We start from the raw sequence: 16,081 nt of genomic DNA on the forward strand, positions 1-16,081 counted from the left end.
TCCTCGGCACTTTAACTGTCATTGTACGTGCACTGAATTTGTTTTGCTTGTTCTGCGTCTCTATCTGCCTGACTCTTACCTTCTGGGTGGTGTGATGCAATGCAATTGCGAAGCCAGAATAAGGCTGCAAAAAAAAACATGCACTCGTCTTCAAATGCAAAGGGAAACTAGCAAGTATAACTGAACGTTTTTTTCTGACTATTCTGAATTGTCTCCGTAAATCTCTGCTATCGGCCCTATACTGGGCTAACTCTTAACCCAATTTTCAATTTCACTTCAGCCCTAACTTCGTACTGATGTCATTGCCCTCTTAAGGTTTGAAACACTCGTCTTTACTCCTTCAAAGTAAACAGGAAACTCAGTCACACTGAGATCACATCTACGAGTTAAACCTTCACTCGAAGGAAGGTCTCGGGTCCAAAAAGGGAATGACAAACATTTAACTCTGGAATTAACAGCCAATAGGCTAGAAGACACGAGTAGAGATACAACCCATGACCTCCGATTTACAAGACAAACACACTCCCATCTGCTTCTGTGGTATTTCCGAATTGACTAAACCACTGCATTACTATGAGTGAGATTGTTTGGAAATATTGGAAAAGTAAGACAAACTGACAAGTTACTTGGTGTTAAAATACATAACGGGACGGTGAAGATAGAACAGCGAATGGTTGTGTTCAGACAAGACAGGATGTCATTCTAAACAATTCGGTCAAGCTTCCCATTGGCAGACAAACGACAATGAGGGGTTGGGTCGACCTTTGCAGCGATCAGTTTGCAACAGCTGAATGTAAAAGTTTTCCTGCAATTGGCTTGGCTTTAATGAGCGCATAAATGAGGGTCAGTGTAGTAATGATTTCCTAGCTCGGAGAAGGGAATACTTGCCTTCAAAGTCACGTCAGGAATGTTCGTTGGAATCATCCTAGGAATGTGAGGACTGTCCTTTGGGAGCATACAAATTACATCAGTCAATGCTCGATAGAGTTTAGAACATTGAGAGGTGAGGAAAGTACGTCCATTCTCAAAGTAATCATTTGGTTCATTCAATATAGGGAAGCATGAAGTGATGCTCAAATGGGGCATCAACACAGAAAGACAGTACACCATAATTAGGAGGGTTTTTTTTTACTTAAATGTAAATTTCAGATTCAGTTTAACATTTGGTAAAGGAATTTACTGCCCTGACCCAATCTGCACTGCAAGTGACGACAGCCCCACAGAGAGGTGTTTGAATATCACTTCCCTTGGAAATGGCCGAGAGTCAGTCGGGTTACTGGGATATTGACATTATAAATTGTTCCCACATTCCAAGAAGTAACAAAGGAGATGAGAGCTTTTGATCCACAGAGAAACGATGTCCATAATGTGATTAGACAGTAATTTGGTTCAGTTTATAAATGGAAAAAATAAGTCACATTAAGTCAGCAAAAAGATCATTGTGCAAGCGTAATGTCTGTAGTTCAGCCTCAATTGGATCATCGTATGTAATTTTTGTCATCGGTCTTCACCAACAATGCAGAGATTAGAAAATACACAGCTGACTATATTGGGATGATGGACAGGATGCAGGATTACATTCACGTGATGTTGCAAAATTTGGAAAAGTTGCATCTGAACCTGGGAAAATTGGGAAGTAAACAAACGTAATTTCCCTGACTATGCGAGTTTCAGAGTGCCTGTATAGGAGGATGATTCCCTTTTTCATGAGAATGAAGTTCAGAGAGGTCAGAGATTCAAAACCATCAGTGAATGATGAAGGAAATATTAGAACAGAGTTTCTTTCTCTCAGAGATTTAAGTTGGCAACAATTTTCCAGAAATAAAGTTAGAATCTGATTCCAGACGGTTTAAAAAAACAAATAAGAAAACATAGAAGGAGTGGATTTAACAATGGAAGAGAGTCAGTAGCTGGATCTTACAGGGATCGTGGGGGAGGTGTTGGGCGAAATGTAGGTGGTAGGGCAAGGGTGGGCGCAGGGCCAGGCAGGAGAATCAATTCAAATTTAAATGACTATAGGTGTAAGGAAATTTTATGAACAGATGATTAAGACAACGCGAAAACGCTTGTGGTTTTGAAAAGTACGACATATTCTTCACAGTGAAACCCATTATATATTGCGACAGGACCGATCAGGATTTTTCAAAGCAGATACAGGAAATTTAGAAGTAAATACATTTCGTGAAGGCGTGCAGTTGAATAGCGTTGACAATAAAAACAATTTATGAATTTGAAATGGGTGGCATATGTTTCCCCGTGAAGCATTAATAATAGAACTGAGGTTATTTTGTTATTGGAAACAAAAGTTATGCCCTAACAATTAGGAAGTGAACTGTCTCTGGGAGATGCAATTCCTGCTTTTATCGGGCGCCTTTTATTGACTGGGTTCAAATTCTGACAGAGGTGTGTTTTCATTCCGTTTCCAAGGGGGATGGATGAATGCCTTTATTATTCTAACATCAAATGCAGACGTGAAAAGGGGATGTTTGATGAAATTAAATCAAAAGAAATATTCATGAAATTGACTCCTTCTTGCTTTTGGCTGACATTTGCTATTTTGACGACTCTGAGTTGGCTTCCTTTCCTGGTTCATGACAGTAACCATAGCAGAAGCAGAGCAGCTCTGGCAGGAATCCATTTACTGCCCCTGATCAACGAATGATCCCCAGAAAATGAGTCAATGCCTGAGACTCTTAAAGATGGGGAAGGTGCCATGACTGTCTCTGTTCACCGGACAGTTCACCCTTTACTCCCTTCGGATTCCACTTCCCAAAGAATATTTAAAGATTCATAAAGCTGAGACTTGGTTTTCTGGTTTGTTTCTTTGCCATTCCTAAAAGCTGCATGATTGGGTCGGTGGGTTCAGGAAATGGAAAAGTGCCTACTCGCAGCTTGTGGGACTATTTCAGCTTGCCTTCCTTTGATGCCGCTGGGACATTAACTCGGATGCTCTTGGTGACGTTTACAAATGTAAGACAGTGAAAGGATTCTCGTTCATGTGCAACAGAAAGTCAAACCTCATCACGGCTTCAGTCGGATGAGAAATATTGAAATGGAAGTATAAAGATGCTATGAGCTGCATTCGAGCCAGAGAGAAAATTACAAACTCCTGATCTTGAAACAGATGCATCACCATTACCTTACCCAGTAGGGAGCTGAGGAAAGCACATCGGGTTCGTTCAAAACCAAGAGCATTCGGTTCCTAATGATCCGAGTGCAGGAATACAATGAGTTAATTGTTTTGTCGTTTTACTTGAAAGGATATTGGTGTAAGATGCCTGAGGGTATCTGTTTTGGAATCTGCCCCCACCCCCATCCAACAAACAAATCGTTTCTTTCTGGCCGTTTCTGATGGAGGATCGAGAATTATTCCTGGATCCGCCCTGTGACATACAGACTGGAATCAATCTCCCCTGGTCACAACAGGATGTTAAAGCACAAGAGAGAGGCTGAAGCAATCAAGGGCAGGATGAGGGGGACAAACAAATTGGAGAATGACCGAAGATGATTGGGGACAGGCAGAGAGCTTGGGAAGAAGTTGGATAAAATGTGCACGGCCTTTTGTCCCCCTTTGCTGGTAACGACGTCTTGTTGGGATACAATCACTTCTCTTAATCCTGCGCAGCAAAAGCTCGCTCATTGAGAGCCGGAGGTGCAACAATAGCATGTCTGCAGGCAGTTCATAAGGTTGTGTGCTCTCGCCACATCAGGCTCATGGTGTTTGGCGGCAACATGAGCCACCGATATTGGGGATGCTGCTTCTTTGTGCTTTGCTTATTCAGCAGCTTTTTAAGCATGGAGGATGTTCTCCTATCAGTTTTTAAATGGGAACATTGCTGCAGGGATGTGATGTGCCCAACACAAACTGTTCATCGTGGGGTTTAAACACACAGCCGCCTCTTTCTGGGCAGTTGCTTCATTCAATCAGTGACAGCGTCATATTGATAAACTATACTGATATTTTCACACTGAATTTGTAAACATGCAGCTTCTCGTTGAAATCTATCAGGATATTCCAGCTCTTCCTGTTAAAACAGGTGGCAATGAGTTCAGGAAGGTAAATTTCCAAACTACAATAATTCCTTTTACAGTTAGAATGATCTTTATTCGACAGCAGGCGAGGAAACTGCTGTCCCACGGCCCCTCTTCACATTACACAGTGAGGCTGAAATTTATAAACTGTTTAGGTAAAATCCAATGGCAAATAAAGAGATCAGGTTGGTTAATGCTGTCCACTTCCTGACTGGTGTCTGATTTAGAGGCAACTCTCCAGGAAATATATGTCATGTGGGTCTATTGCATGAACAGTGAGTCTGAAGTTAGAAAGGGGTAGTTATGGAGGGGTGGATTTCTGACTGGAGGTCTGTGGCCAGTAGGGTTCCATTAGGATAATACCTGGACCTCTGTTTGTAGTTTTTGTAAGTAATTTAGAGGTAAACGTCAGTCATCTGATTAAGTTTGCTGATGAAATGAAAATTGGTAGACATGTGGATCGGCCGGAAGGATACAAAGGATAAAACAGGATATAGGCCAAGTGGAAAGTTGGCAGGACACGTATGATGCATTTTTGGAGATCAAATGTAGGAAGAAAGTTTGTAGTAAATGTCAGGAGGCTGAGGAGCATTGATAGACAGAGGGATCTGGGTGCAAATCCATTGCTTCCTGAAAGTGACAACACAACTGGCTCAGGTGGGAAAGAAAGCCTACAGCATGCTTGCCTTCATCTGTCCAATCAGTGAGTATAAAGTTTACCAATCTTATTGCAATGACTTCAAGACGTTGTTTTGACCACATTTGGAGTACTATGCGCACGTCTCATCGCCACACTGCAGGATAAATGTGGAACCATTGCAGGGTGTGCAAAGGACATTTACCAGCATGTTCCCTGGATTGGAGTGGCTCCCTTGCCATGCCCTTGCGTCAGTGAGCCTTTCATTCTAGTAAGCTAACCAAAATTTCGCAACAGCACAGAAGCTGAGGGGTGAACTGATAGAGGTACATAAAATGAAGAGAGGGATGCATAGTGTGTAAAATGGGAATTTCTTTGCCGGGGGAAATATTAAATATTAGCAGGAATAGGATTGAGATGAGAGGAGAAAAGTATGAAATGAAACGTACAAGGAAACTTTTCTTCCACTAAGTTTTTTAAGTCTCTGAGTAGGCGGCAGAAGCAGAAATGTGAGCGAAGTTTTTAAATGGTATTTATAAAGAGTCGTCAAACAGGTAGAGAACAGGGATGAACTATGATCCACTTTGTTTGGTCTCAATCAACCTTTGGTTAAAGTGACCGAACACTTTGCTGTGGGACGGTCTCATTCCTCGTCGCTCAACCGATTCATACACACACTCAGGTGCCTTTGAAATGTTGTCATTTTTACAAGCGCCCACCACTTCCGCTGGCAGTTCACACCATACACACACCACGTTCGGCGTGAAAATATGACCCTAAGAATTCTTTTAACTTATTCTACTATCACCTTAAATATGTGCCCTCCCATTTTGCACTCGGGCCGACTCTTAGAAATTGACATTGACTATTCCCTCTATCCATATCTCGCGAGATTTTACAGACTTCTATCAGGTCATTCCTCAACTTCTGATGCTCCAGGAAAAAAAAAATGCCCCAGTCGATTCGGCCTAGGCCAACAGTCCAAACCCTGCAACCCTGACAACATCGTCATGAACATTTTCTGGGCAATTTTATGTTGTACCTTTTACTTTTTACAATGTCAATAACGTTGGACAGCACCAATCGATTTAAAACAGAGAAATCAAATGTTGAATGGCTGCAAATTTCAATGGTGTTCGAAGGACAGTGGGTAGAGCAGTGGGGCACTGTGTTTCTGTAGTGTAGTGGTTATCACATTCGCCTAACACGCGAAAGGTCCCCGGTTCGAAACCGGGCAGAAACACTGGCACACCTTTTATCACGGCCACAGGTTTCTTCATTCCTGTGGACAGAGTTTCCTTGCCTTGCCCTTGTCGTCAGTGAGCCTTTCATTCTGGTCAGCCACCCAAAATTGCAGCTGTCATAACACTACTGCTGTGGACAGGAGGGTAATGCCAAAGCATTGCTGTGGAAAGCTTTGTTAAATTTCTCTCGTTCCTGCTCCTGAACATGGGCCGATTTTGAGAGCACAGGTGCTCAAGCTTTTTATGCGTGCATTTGCTGTGCCCGTACATTTTTCCTGTCATGCAGTCATGTTGCCTTCCTCCCACCCCAAGCCGCACCTCCATCTCCTACCTAATAACCTCATTCCACCTCCTTGGCCTGTCCGTCTTCACTGGACTGACCTATCCCCTCCCTACCTCCGCATCTATACTCTCCTCTCCACCTATCTTCTTTTCTCTCCATCTTCGGTCCGCCTCCTCCTCTCTCCCGATTTATTCCAGAACCCTCACCCCATCCCCCTCTCTGATGAAGGGTCTAGGCCCGAAACGTCAGCTTGTGTGCTCCTGAGATGCTGCTGGGTCTGCTGTGTTCATCCAGCCTCACAGTTTATTGTCTCTTTTAATGTTCTCTTTTAGCTTCTCCTTGTAACGTGCACATTATCAATTTTAACAGGCATCGGATTCCCCTTCATATCAACAGAATCTGCACAAGGTGTTCTGTCAGACAGTGATTAACAGACCCGAAACTTCTCTGTTCAAAGCTTCAAACAGACCAACTTTCATTTTTCTACTCTATAAGGTGAGCTTTCCCAACTTTCCAACTGAACATTATTGCTGACATTCTACATACACGACACCATTCACATGAATCTGTTCAGTGCTGTCTCTCATCACTTCAAATCCCGGCTTCCTGAAGTTTCATGCCCAGGACTGAACGATAATGCAGCTGAAGGATTCATTGAGAGGCGGATTGCATGGGCGAACAACCTGAAACACGTGTTCTCGCTTTGAACAGGTGATTCCTTTTGCCGTGTTCACTGTAATGGTACTTCTGCCCCATCCACACTGCAGGCAATCCGACCTCTTTGAACAAGCTGCTTTGAAGAAAAGCTCCTCGGGCAATATGGCAAAAGGGAAAGGAGAAATCCGGTCTTGATGGGAAGTTGAACCAGGGACCTCTCGCACGTCAATGCCGTAATTGTAACCTCAGTGAGGATCATACCCCAAGGCCAGGAAGCCAGCTACACGCTTGCTTACTCAGCGAAAAACCAGCTGAGACGTGCTCAAAGCAAAATACCCCCATGTTCTACGAATTCGAAGCTGCAAACAGTTTCAAGAACATAGATAACAAGGTGCAGAGCTGGATGATCACAGCAGGCCAAGCAGCATCCTGCTCCTGAGATGCTGCTTGGCCTATTGTGTTCATCCAGCTCCACACTTTGTTATCTTGGATTCTCCAGCATCTGCAGTTCCTATTATCTCTGTGTGTAGAGCATGTTCCTCTCATTCTGTCTCGCTGCTCCCAGCCCAGTGATGTTTGTCCGTTGAAGGGAACTGGGTCTCTCAGATGGTGGAGTGAGTTGTTTTCTTCCACTTGGATCACAAAAATATTGAAAGATTCATGGAGATGGATACTGGGTACTTATTTTTTCCTACGTTTCCATGTTTCCAACAACCAACTGATTTTTACCCCTTAAATCTTGTCGTAATCCTCCGGCTTCCTCATGACACGGGATGAGGGAATTCAGTTTTGTGCCAAGATTCCAGAGGCCGGGATTGCTCTGTTTAAAGCAAAGAAGTTTAAATGGAGATGGCGCAAGAGCTTGGATGAAGCAGACAGCAAGAAACACTTTCTAGGGAACTAGAATTTTAGAACATAGACGATAAAGAGAGAGAAATAATAGGAACTGTCGATACTGGAGAATCTGAGATAACAGGTTGTAGAACTGGATGAACACAGCAGGACAAGCAGCATGAAAGGAGCAGGAAAGCTAAAGTTTTGCGTCTGGGTCCTTCAGAAATGATAAAGAGAGTTATGTTTACATTGGACTTTTCACCACCTGTGATGACGTCCATTGATCAATGGGCAGACCTTCTTTAAAGCTTGCATCCTGCTTCTCCACATGCAATTTCTTTGCTGTAAAGAGTCTGAGGCATCTCACCCTCAAATTCATTGAAACCTGCCCTCATGGGTGAAGAATGGAGTGTGATACTGAATGCCTGTGATTTGAACTTGAGAGGTGCCCCTGTTTAGATTAGATTCTCTACAGCTTGGAAACAGGCCCTTAGTCGCAACAAGTCCACACTGCTCCTTGAGGCATCCCATCCAGAACCATCCCCTATAACCCACACATGCCTGACCACTACAAGCAATTTAGCATGGCCCATCCACCCAGCCGGCAAATTTTGAACCGTGGGAGGGAACAGGAGTACCTGGAAGAAACTGATGCAGACTTAGGCAGAATACACAAACTCCGCACAGGCAGTTGCCTTAGGCTAAAATTGAACTCAGGTCCTGGTGTTGCGAAGCTGTTGTGCTAACCACTGAGCCACCATACTATGCTTCCCCATTTATGCATCCCACTTGAAACAGGAAACGTCCCCCTCAGCAAAGAACCAGCAACAGTGCAGAGCCATTAACACTAAATCACGTGAGTTTTCTTGTAAACTGTGTTCATTACCGTTGCTTTGAAGAGTGAAAGCCGCATTAAGTGTTACTAACAAATTCTTCCCATTCTGACCCGCTGCTCCTAAGTGACTCTGTTTGCTCCCTTCCCTCCAGACCAAGCTCTCTCCATTGGTGGCTGGAGAAAATCATCTTCCACTGGTAGGCAGTGCTTCAGGAGAACAGCATGAATGCTCTCTTCTGCTTCCTGTCAAACACAGTCTTGCGGGCCGGGGGAGAGTGTGGTGGAAGTGAGTGATATGGAAAGTCAGAGAGGCTGTGCAAAAAGGAGATTGCACATGCAAAGGAACTTACATTCTGTTAGGAACCTTGTCCAAATAATTGCATCTAAGATTGTCAGAAAATGCAGAGCTGCTTGAAGAAGGATAATTGCTCTCAATTTAGGGGAAAAGTGCTTGTGGCCTTTCAGATGCCACAGAGAGGTCACTGCTGTCCGACTCAGTGTGGAGTATTACCACAGCGAGCCCTGTCCCTCATGCACACTGCACCTATGTGTATAAAACTCACCATCTTCTTCACAGCTCAGAGAATAGAGGTTGCTCTGCAAACCATCCCAGAGTGACTGAGAACGGGAGAAGGCGCTTTAGGCCATCACCCTGACAGCACCTGGAGAGAAAAGAGATGTGTGAGAGCGCACTGTCTCCATGGTTGTATTTTTTCATCATTTACAACCTTGGCCCCTATGATAATAAAATTAATTTGAGAGATTTATTGAGTTGCAGATAGCAGGAAACAGTGAGTCAGTTTAACCTTTCTCTGAAAACGGTTGAGTAAATTGTGCAAAGTAAAAGTTACTTCTCCCTGGTGTTTAGGAAATGAGAAACAGCAGATGACTGTTTCCAGAACATGACGTGAGCCATAGGTGATGGGCCCATCGGGTTCCCACTGTGACACTCTGCTTACATGAGCTGAACACATGTAAAGAAATTACTCAGTGACAACATCTGTTGAATTAACTTCTGCGAGGGTTTGCAGCCGATGGAATAAAAAGCTCCAGGGGAGCAGGGGTATAACATTGTCCGTGAGGAATTGTTTCCCAGATTCGAGGTGGGTGCACAGCACTGTCCTCAGGTTCAGTCTTGGGACCACCTCTCTTCCGGACAGATATTACTGATCCACATTTTGCACAGAGTGGACAATTCCAAAATCCCAAATTGCACAATGTCACTAATTTATTCAACACAGAAACGCACTGAAACTGTTTTTTTAAATCTTCCACAGCCTGATCTGACGCTGGAATATTCCAGCTGTGAGAGGGGCGTGGTGAAGTTGATGAATTTATATTCAGTGCTGTTGATTCACATTGTCCTCACCACGTTATTATTTAGTACTCTTTTCTGCTGAAAATGTGAACACGCCTCACCATTCGATAGAACATTTCAATGATTTTTTCCCCAACCGTCCACATAACCTTGTGGACCATTGGGAATCAGAACTTAATCGATTTCCACCATCAAAAAAATTCGAAAATAACTTGCCAACTGTGGAAGGTAACGTTGCTGTTACAAACCAGTTGAACTTCACCACGAACTCGCTTTTTTTTTCAGGTGAGCAACAGATTCTGGTCTGATTGTCTTTCAAACGGTATTATTCCCAGAAAGCTTGCCCTGAAAATCTGACGAATTTCCTCTGGTCAGCAATAGGGCATGGGCAACTTTCAATAAAACGTGACTCTGGTGGGACTCGAACCCACAACTTTTGAATAGCACTGTTAATGTTGATATAGAAGTCCAACGTGCTCTCCATTGCACCACAGAGCCTCAGGCGTTCCGTTTTTGCAGTACAGAAGTTTGACTCTTGTGCATTATTTTTGTGTCTTTCTTCAGGCATCCGTTTTTATTCGGGTCTTCGAAGCAGGGTCAACAGACCCAAAACGTTAACTTTGCATTTTCTTCACTGATGCTGCCACATCTGTTGAGTTTTTCCAGCAACTTCTGTTTTTGCATCCCATTTTCCAAAACCTGACTCCTATCCATGTGTGATCTGGCACTTCAACTGATTATCTAAACACTCTTAAAATGTTCTGATCATTCTTCGCTTAACCACACGTTCGGCAGTGAATTCCAGATACCCAGAACTCTCTGGGGGAGAACACATGTGCCTAAAATCTCCTCTAACCCTTCTGTGCCTTGTTTTTAATCTATGTCAATGGTTACTCATGCTTTTCAACAAGATAAAGTTTATTCCAATTTTCCGTTTATAAGCTTCATATTTTTGAACACGTCAATCAGTTTCTCCACTAAGCCTTCTCTGCTCTCAGAAAAACACAACAGCTCTAGCCTCACTCATCTATCTTCACTGAGGAAGTGCTCGAGTCCAGACAATATCCTGGTCTTTAAAAAAAACATTAACAGGATGAAGTTATTGCTGGCCAGGCCCATCCCTTTTCCCCGGTGGCCTGCATCCACCCATAGGCCAGACTAGGTAAGAATGGCAGTGTCCTTACCTAAAAGGCATGAGTGAATTAGATCAGGTTTCTCCTGATAATCGATTCATGGTCGTCATCAGCTGTTTTTAATAAAGTAGCTTGAAGTTCCACCATCCGTTACAGCAGTATTCGAGCCCGGGTGCTGAGCATATTATCTAGGCCTCTGGATTAATAGTCGAACCATAATACCGCTGGACCATCACCTCCCCTTTGAAGGACTGGCTCTGGATGCCCTCTGGGACAATTACACTCTCGCTGCAGTCTCACGAGCAAAATGGAACATGTTCTTTGAATTAAAGCAGAAATGTCTGGACAATTCAGCACAACTGGCATCATTGCTGGATATAATTGGTTGTCACTTGTGCCAGAGTACAGTGAAAAGCTTAGTTTATGAGCAGGACAAGCAGATGATAGTAAGAAAAGGATGTGCAGATGAGCGGTTGTGAAAAGTCTTAGGCAGAGGCATAAAGGTCACATTGCACAGGGCGTGCGGTTACCGAAATCACCGTTCGCAAGATCAGCATTATTTGCTGTACTGGGTCTGTGGCTCAGGCATTGTCAGTACTCAGGTCTGGATGGCCATAGCATCCTTAAATTAGTCAGATTTAAAGCAACACTACAACTAATTTTTACAGATTTAGATTTCAGTTCTAAAATGTAGATTGATAATAACACATGTTAGAGTTAGATCTTCTACAGGGATGTCACAAAGAGTCATATGGTGTCAGTGCCATCACGAAGGCAGAGTCCAGCAACGCTTCTTCAGAACGGACAGTGGCAAGGAAAAGCTGGCATATAAAACATGCTTCCCTAAACAATGTGGCCTATGTGCATATGTCTGAATATGAATATCTTTGGGGAATTCAGTACTTTTTTTAATTTCAAGTACATCTTATCTTTAAATTCCTTCCTGAGACATGGATGGTGCTTCATTTCCTTCAAGTCTTTCTGACTGTAATATAGCATTTTCGAGTATTCTGAAATACCTCCTTAAAAGTTTGCCATTACAAGTCTACTGACCCACTCTTAAACCTAATTTTCCACTTTAGTTTAGTCGGTCCTAACTTCGTACTGTTCCCGTTTTCCTCACTTTGGTTTACAGTGCGCATCTTGGAACCAACCTTCCCTTCCTCAAACTAAATATAAAACTCAGTCACGCTGTTGTTACTTCTACTGAGGGGTGGTTTCACAATGTGGTCATCAATCAACACTGTGCCGTTGCATATTACCAGATACCCTACTGTCTTATTGTTGCTGGAAAGTATTGTTCTGATACATTGCCCCAATAACACCTCATCAACTCACTATTCAAACTACATTCGTCAACCTGGCTTAGCCAATTTCTACCATCATTAGAATCACCAAAGATTGTTGCTGTGCCGTGACTTAAAGGGAGAGGACTGCTTTAAATGGAGCAGTAATGGAATGATATGGTCTTAAAATCGAACAGTTGGCAACGGCACACACTTTGGTTCGGCAATTAACAACCAATGCTAGTTAGAGGCAGGAATTAAACTCATGATTTCCAGTTCATGAGATCAGTCCCTTTCCACAAGCCACCACATCTTTACAATGGCCAGGTGCTGCTAAACTACTGCATTCTATCAGTTTGGTACACACGAACCACCATTGTTTGAAATATTTGGAATGGTGCATTCAGACAACTTAGCACGTCATTGTACACGATACAGTACAGGCTACCATGCACAGGAAAATGACACTGAGAAATGCAGCATTTATGTCAACCTTTGCTAGAATCAGATTGTAAAAGCTCAATGTGAAAGTATTGCAGCAATTTCCATGGGTGTAATGAACGCACAAATGCAGGTCGTTGCAGTAATGATCTCCCTGAATTGGAGGAGGAAATACTTGCCTTCGAGGCCACATCAGGAATGTCCATTCGATTCACTCCAGGGACGAGATGTCTATGTTCCATGAGCATACGACTATATAGTGCTCCACAGAGTTTTCGAACAATGAGTTGAGGGAAATGCCTTAATTAATAAACGAATAATTAGGTAGAATTCATGACATGGAAGCACAAAGTGATGTTAAAAGGGGACACGAATATGGAGAGATGATATACAATAAGTCGGGTAGTTTTGTTTCGTAAATTTTAGATCTCAGATCCACGATTGCCTTTGGCGAAGGTATTCACTGTCCTTACCCAGTTAGCACTGGAAGTAAAAGCAGCCCCACAGTGAGGTGATCGAGATCATAGAACTTCTGTAACATCTATAGTTCAGCCTCGCTTGGAGCATTGTGCAAAAACCTTATCGGATTAGGAAAAAAAAGATGCAGATGGACTTTACTGGGGTATAATGTCATTAGAAAGGACACATATGGGTTTTATCAGGGTGGTGGAAAGTTTGCAGGATTATATTCACCAGACGTGGGGTCAGTCAGAAATGCTCTAACTGACTCAGAGAAACTTAGGAAGTGAACTAATGGTGATTTGCCAGAAGACTTGAGGTTCAGTTTTGAAAAAAGTGGAAAATTCCCTCTTGCGACCGAATCGATGTCAGAGAGGGAAGACATTCACAAGTGTCGCGAAATAATAAAGGAAATATTGGAGCAGAGTTTCTTCCCGTCAGAGCATTACTTAAATCCGCAACAATATTCCAGAAACAAAGGTAGTCAGTGATTCCAGAACATTTTGAAAGACATATAAGCAAACATACAATAGATAATTTAACAAGGGGAGAGAGTCTGTGGCTGGGCCTGGGTGGGAGAGATGGTGAGGATGGCGAGTTCGGGGGGTTGGTGTTGTGGGGAATCAATTTGACTTTGAATAACTTCAGATGTGAATGGTTGATTAAAGCTACTTATAAAAATAATCGTGGTTTTAGAAGATGTGGCATTAGATGATCAGAAGCATTATAAATTGTGAAATTACTGAGCAGGATTTAAAAATAGCGTAAAGGAAATTTAGATGTAAATACATTTCGTGAGCGTGTGTGGTTGAGTAGCATCGATAATAAAAATTCTTACGGCTTTGAAATATGTGCTAAACGATTCTCCGTGAAGCATTATAAAGGGAACAGAACTTTGTTTTTATCAATTGGAAAATAAAATTATACGCTAATAATCAGGAAGTGTTTCGTCTCTCGGAGATGCAATTTCTGATTGTATCCTGTGCTTTGAAGATTTGACCACATTTGAAATGATTTTTGCATCTGTTTCATGCTTATTGATCCTGCTGAAGAACTCCATCAAATAGTCTCAGTGGTTTTCGTATTTTCCAGCCTCTGTTCTTCTCAGCAGCACATCAATTCAATGAATTCCGACAAAAGTTGAATGCAATGAGAAACGGTGTAATGAGATAAATCTAATTATTTTTCATTATTGTCATGGGTTCTGCCAATTGGCAGCAAAGTGAATAATATGAAACAGGCTAAAAAAAAACCAACCCTTTTCTTTTCCTGGGGGTAACGCTATGCAGGTTTAAGCCACGTGAGAAAGGTGATCGAGCTGAAACTCTGTGTTGATGTTTCTGTACGTGTTTAATACATGCTGGATATTTGTTGATAACTGAGATGTTTCCCACCAAAAAAACCATTCCCCAATCCACAGAAATTGACATTTTCTAATAAAGTTGAATTTGCTCAACATCAGCCGTATTCTTAGCACACTGCCCCCATGTCATTAAGAGCTAATTCACGTGAAGCTCGAACTCATAACGGGTATTTCACAGGCCTCTACACTTTCATATAACTATCACATTTTGGCCAATTCCATCACTGGACCCACATTTTCCACATTACGTTCATATTTTAGAATGTAGATAATGAATTTTCCATGGTGGGATTACTTGCCAAATGAGGAATGGAGATGTGAGAAGCTCAGAGTGGAGCGAAAATTTGCAATTCGGTGACCCAGAGGCTGTGGGAGAGTCAGTAAATGAGTCTGTTCAAGGCTGAGATTTCACAACATCACACTTTCAGTGTATAGTGCAGGAAAATATTGAAAATGCACACTTCAAAAAGCAATGTAGATTAACATCGGTTTCAGCACCAGTTTGCTCATACAAGGAAGTAACCACTGCTGCAGAAGGCCATTTAATCCCAGCTCCCAGGCCCAGAACCAGAGAGACTCAATGGCACAGCCGCGAATATACAACCAGAAATGGAGGTGGCAATGAGCACGCAGAGCTACTCTGTGGCTCTAATGACACAATCGGTGAGCACGCGGTCCTTCTATGATGGTATAGAGGCGCGTGAAATGCCGAGGCTGCGAGCTCCAACCTCACCCGGAGCAGCATTTATTGACATGGAGCAGGGATTGTTAGGGCATCAGGCTGTCTGAAAGGGTACTCAGCAATTTTAATTGGAAGCAACATAGTTTTCGGCAGCACAGATGTTTGAGAACTGGTGGAGGATCTGTCCGTGAAAATGTCTCAATTATAAAGAAAAATGCTACAAACATTTAACTTGTAAAGTGAGAAACCTGTGCAGGGAGAAATGCAGGGACAAACTAGGTTAATTGCAGGTGGAGCGTTTTCGCTCGTTTCATGTGATTCAACTTCCTGCAAATAGACACAGGCATTTAAAGTAATCTAGACGAAAAATAATGGGAATATACAATGTTGTGACAGGCTCGAGTTTTCACAAGTTGTGGAGGAAAAGTAGTAAAGTGGAATTGAGATTTATTTGAACACTTATAATGTCATTGAATAGCTGAGCTCTCACACCCTGAGGACAAACGTGTTTTCTTTGTCCGTGAAACTTGCTGCATCACAAAGTCAGTGCTATTAATCTGAAGCAGTGATAGTGATCATCTTTACTGGCTGTCCACGTTATGAATGATAGATTAGATTCTCTACAGTGTGGAAACAGCCCTTCGGCACAACAAGCCCACACTGCCCCTGGCAGCATCATACCAGACCAATCTTCCTTCTACCCACACATCCCATAACACTACGGGCAATTTATCATGGCCAATGCACCTAACCTACACATCTTTGGACTGTGGAAGGAATCCCACAAAGACACAGGGAGAAGGTGCATACTCCACACAGACAGTTACCTGAGGCTGAAATCAAACCCAGGTCCCTGGAACTGTGAGGCTGTAGTGCT

At 42.8% G+C, this 16,081-nt stretch overlaps 2 non-coding genes across 2 annotated transcripts; one reads left to right on the forward strand and one right to left on the reverse strand.

Annotated features, from left to right (window-relative positions):
• The first annotated feature begins 5,839 nt into the window (after window positions 1-5,839).
• On the forward strand, window positions 5,840-5,912 carry trnav-aac (transfer RNA valine (anticodon AAC)). The gene has a single exon. It is a non-coding gene; the product is annotated as a tRNA-Val (tRNA).
• Window positions 5,913-10,246: 4,334 nt separating this feature from the next.
• trnar-ucu (transfer RNA arginine (anticodon UCU)) lies at window positions 10,247-10,338 on the reverse strand. Its single transcript is given in 2 exon segments — window positions 10,247-10,282; window positions 10,302-10,338. It is a non-coding gene; the product is annotated as a tRNA-Arg (tRNA).
• Window positions 10,339-16,081: the final 5,743 nt, after the last annotated feature.

This window comes from Stegostoma tigrinum, unplaced genomic scaffold, assembly GCF_030684315.1.
Source record: "Stegostoma tigrinum isolate sSteTig4 unplaced genomic scaffold, sSteTig4.hap1 scaffold_58, whole genome shotgun sequence".
Lineage (NCBI taxonomy): Eukaryota > Metazoa > Chordata > Chondrichthyes > Orectolobiformes > Stegostomatidae > Stegostoma > Stegostoma tigrinum.